The sequence below is a fragment of the Cherax quadricarinatus genome, chromosome 55, assembly GCF_038502225.1.
Source record: "Cherax quadricarinatus isolate ZL_2023a chromosome 55, ASM3850222v1, whole genome shotgun sequence".
Taxonomy (NCBI): Eukaryota; Metazoa; Arthropoda; class Malacostraca; order Decapoda; family Parastacidae; genus Cherax; species Cherax quadricarinatus.
Genome location: NC_091346.1, coordinates 23406140 through 23411139, shown reverse-complemented (window position 1 = coordinate 23411139; position 5000 = coordinate 23406140). Strand labels below are relative to the sequence as shown.

At 43.0% G+C, this 5000-nt stretch overlaps 1 pseudogene; it reads left to right on the top strand.

Moving 5' to 3' along the window:
• The window catches only part of LOC138854353 (uncharacterized), a 41395-nt pseudogene that overhangs the window by 34384 nt on the left and 2011 nt on the right, over nt 1-5000 (top strand).

The window sequence follows — 5000 nt, the reverse complement described above, 5'->3', positions numbered from 1 at the left end:
TTGATGAAGTCTACCGAAAGCAATACAACGAGCATAACTCTTGCTTCTGTAACCACAAACAGATCATTACACACATACACAATAACAAGTGTCTTATCGACAAGTGCCTTAGGACAAATGAAAACTCACACGCAGGATCTGAGAATCGACCCCTGTCCTGCAACCATAAATACGCGAGATAATAAAAGTGAGATAGTCATAACAAAAGACTGGTTTAATGAGGGATATCTGTTGAATGGTTAATGAAGGTTTCAAGCCCATCGAATATATCATTTGATCACCACCAGATAAGCATACTTTAATCCCTAAATAAGGATTAAAGTGAACTCTTAGTTTATATACAATAAGAGACATACATTTCACGGTATCTATAATAATAATAGCAGTAATAATAATCATAATAATCTTTATTTCTACAAGTACATGTACAAGGTATACAGACCATAGCTGACATTAATGACATACTACTATATAGAAAGCCCACTGTTATGCAGAACATTTCCGGATGCGACCCACACCAGTTGACTGACACCCACTTATTTTACAGCTAGGTGAACATGGACAGTAGGCGTCTTATGGAAACATGCCCTAATGTTCCCATCCGTACCGCGGATCGAACCACGGTCCTCATTGTTTGAGCCGAGTGCGCTACCAACCGAGCTAAGGGACACCTTAAATCCTGAGAGTTGTTGTAAAACCTTAGACTGAAGATCTTGGTAGACGTGCCAACACACAAATTTTCCAGCAAATTCGGTAAATTGGAAGAATATATACAAATCTAAGAAGAGATACAGGAAAAACTTTGTAAAAATAATTAATGGAAGATTAAGTCAAAAGTACTGATATTCAAGTTTGTACAATGTAAATTGAATATAAAATACAGAATGCATATAATTAAGATTAGCGATAAAATTGTTGAATCATGAAGAGGAATGTGTGAAATGGTAAATACAATACCATTGTTTTAAAGTATACTGACGAAATAAATAGTAATGCATTAACTGAGCTCTTATCTCTCACCCCCTTCCATCTCATGCCCTCTTTCTCTAAATTCTCCCACTATCATCTCTCTCTTATCTCTGTCAACTCTTTCTCTCTAGCTCCTTTTCCAATTTCCTCTTTCTCATCTGCCCCTGTCTTTCTCATTCAGCTGATACTGCTACATGAGGGATAGAGAAAGTGAATCACCTGCACTCACCTGTTCCTCTTGGCTGCCTTACTGTCTTCCCAAGTTTGTGTTTTGGGTAATTACCACTGAGGTTCACCACATCGGCCTCCAGTATGTAACACTCACATAAAATGTTGGTTTAAAGGTAGGTGTGTGTGTGTGTGTGTGTGTACTCACCTAGTTGAGGTTGCAGGGGTCGAGTCCAAGCTCCTGGCCCCGCCTCTTCACTGGTCGCTACTAGGTCACTCTCCCTGAACCGTGAGCTTTATCATACCTCTGCTTAAAACTATGTATGGATCCTGCCTTCACTACATAGCTTCCCAAACTATTCCACTTCCTGACTACTCTGTGGCTGAAGAAATACTTCCTAACATCCCTGTGATTCATCTGTGTCTTCAACTTCCAACTGTGTCCCCTTGTTGCTGTGTCCCATCTCTGGAACATCCTGTCTTTGTCCACCTTGTCAATTCCTCTCAGTATTTTGTATGTCGTTATCATGTCCCCCCTGCCTCTCCTGTGTGTGTGTGTGTGTATGTATGTGTGTGTGTGTGTGTGTGTGTGTATGTATGTGTGTGTGTATGTGTGTGTGTGTGTGTGTGTGTGTGTGTGTGTGTGTGTGTGTGTGTGTGTGTGTGTGTGTGTGTGTGTGTGTGTGTGTGTGTGTGTGTGTGTGTGTGTGTGTGTGTGTGTGTGTGTCTGTGTGTGTGTGTGTGTGTGTGTGTGTGTGTGTGTGTGTGTGTGTGTGTGTGTGTGTGTGTGTGTGTGTGTGTGTGTGTGTGTGTGTGCAGTTTTTCTTGCTGGGCACCTAGTTGTGCTTGTGGGGGTTCAGGATACAGCCTTACTCAGACAGGATGGGACTTACACAGATGACAACAAGGAAATAAGTGAAATATTGAAATCCCAGTACGACTGTGTTTAGTGAACCACTAATCAGTCGGAGAATCGACGACCCAAATGATTTCTTCATGAATGAGCCTCAAAACTCCATAAATGTATGCCAGATTTCCGACATTACCCTAACTCCGATAGATTTCGAAAAAGCCATTGACAACATGCTCATGCACTCAGCCCTGGGCCCAGACTCGTGGAACTCTGTTTTCATTAAGAACTGCAAGAAACCCCTCTCGCGTGCCCTAAGTACACTATGGAGGAGGAGCTTGGACATGGGTGAAATTCCACAGTCACTTAAAACAACGGATATAGCCCCACTCCATAAAGGTGGCAGCAAAGCATTAGCTAAGAACTATAGACCAATAGCTCTGACGTCCCACATCATAAAAATCTTTGGAAGATTGCTAAGAAGCAGGATTGCAAAATCATCTGGATTCCCAAAATCTGCACAATCCAGGACAACATGGGTTCAGGGCAGGTCGCTCCTGCTTCTCACAACTACTGGATCACTATGATATGGCCTTGGATGCACTGGAAGAAAATCTGAATGCAGATGTAATATACACAGACTTTGCAAAAGCATTTGACAAATGCGATCATGGCGTAATAGCCCATAAAATACGTGCTAAAGGAATAACTGGGAATGTGGGGAGATGGATCTTCAACTTCCTAACAAATCGAACACAAAGAGTAGTGGTCAATAGAGTTAAATCGGAGGCTGCCATAGTGAAGAGCTCTGTTCCACAAGGCACAGTACTCGCCCCCATCTTATTCCTCATCCTCATATCAGACATAGACAGAGATATACATCACAGCACCGTATCATCCTTTGCAGATGATACTAGGATCTGCATGAGGCTGTCATCTGCTGAGGACGCGGTTAACCTCCAAGAAGATATAAACAAAGTTTTCCAGTGGGCAACGGTAAACAATATGATGTTCAATGAGGACAAATTCCAACTACTCCGTTATGGAAAACCGGAGGAGATAATAACTAGAACAGAGTATACTACAGACTCTGGCCATACAATAAAGCGGAAAAATAATGTAAGGGACCTGGGAGTAGTAATGTCTGAGGATCTCACTTTCAAGGATCACAACAGTGCCACGATCGCACGTGCAAAGAAAATGATAGGATGGATAATGAGAACGTTCAAAACGAGAGATGCCAAGCCAATGATGATCCTTTTCAAATCACTTGTTCTCTCTAGGCTGGAATACTGCTGTACATTAACATCTCCATTCAAAGCAGGTGAAATAGCAGATCTAGAGAGTGTACAGAGATCCTTTACTGCACGTATAAGTTCTGTCAAGCACCTTAACTACTGGGAACGCTTGGAAGCACTTGACTTGTACTCGTTAGAATGCAGGAGGGAGAGATATATCATAATCTACATTCGGAAAATCCTGGAAGGAATGGTCCCAATTCTGCACACAGAAATCGCTCCCTACGAAAGTAAAAGACTGGGCAGGCGATGCAAAATGCCCCCAATTAAAAGTAGGGGCGCCATTGGTACACTAAGGGAAAACACCGTAAGTGTCCGGGGCCCAAGACTGTTCAACAGCCTCCCATCAAGCATTAGGGGAATTGCCAATAAACCCCTGACTGCCTTCAAGAGAGAGCTGGACAGATACCTAAAGTCAGTGCCGGATCAGCTGGGCTGTGGCTCGTACGTTGGACTGCGTGCGGCCAGCAGTAACAGCCTAGTTGATCAGGCCCTGATCCATCGGGAGGCCTGGTCATGGACCGGGCCGCGGGGGCGTTGATCCCCGGAATAACCTCCAGGTAAGCCCCTGGCTCTGCCTCTCAACTTTCAATCCCTGGAGCAGTAGGATCGTAGACCTTTAAAAATTACTGGGCCAACTTTAAGTTTCACGCAATAAACTGACCTCTACCTACTTTCGTAAATCTGTCCACTATATTACTCTCATTACAACGCAAAAAAAGTTTTGTAACTCGCTCTTAGCTCAAGTAGATTCTCAGCTTGTATCGATGCCTCCTAATTCTTTTGCTCTGTCGATATCCCCGAGTATCTTTTATGTCATGATCATATCGTTCCTCTCCTTCCATTCCCCTAGCGGCATGAGTTTCAGCAGTTTACATTTCTTCGTAACTCATGCCCCTCAACTCCACTGGTGAACCTGTTACACTTCTGGAAGCACTTCACATACTTAATAAGGTACTACGCTGGTGCTGTACCGTCGAGCACTGGCCTCACGTGAGCTATGGTGTGCGTCATCTTAAATACTTTCCTTTAAAGTTCCGAAAGACAATTCTTAGTTTTGCCAGCAATGAACACACTGCTGATGTTATATGAATTATGTGCGCCTCAGTAGAGAAGCTAGGTGTTCTGTCTTTCCCAAGGTCGTTAATTTGCTTCCCTGCCAAGTAATACACTGTCTCATTTCTCCATATCTCATCTTCAGTACCTTTCTCGTATGGGAGTTGAACTGTAGTAAATACATTCTGGATAATTCCTGCAGGTGTATGAGTATGTATGTATTGAGTGCACTATACACTACCCATACGGGTAATCTATAAAATATCTTACATTCTACAATATCAATATAGAGGTAATGCTAGCTGGAGTCGTTCCCTTGAAGGTATCTGCCTGGACTTCCTATTAATTCTGCAACATTGCAAGCTGCTAATGATGTGCTGATTGAAAAACGAAAGGCCTAGAGCTATCACTCAACTTCCCCCGTGGTTGTTTTGCACAGAGGTAATATTTTGTGTAACTGGAGACCATCTTCAGGTAATGAATATGGATTATTCTTGCGCATATATATGAGTGAATTATTTACGTATATGAATGCATTCGCTTGTATATATATGTATATGCATCCGCGGACTGTATACACAGGAGAGCTCACACAGGCAAGGGGGGTGGAGTTGGGGCGTGTGTTCAAATGGGTGGGTGGTCAGGAGAGGAGGGAGGAG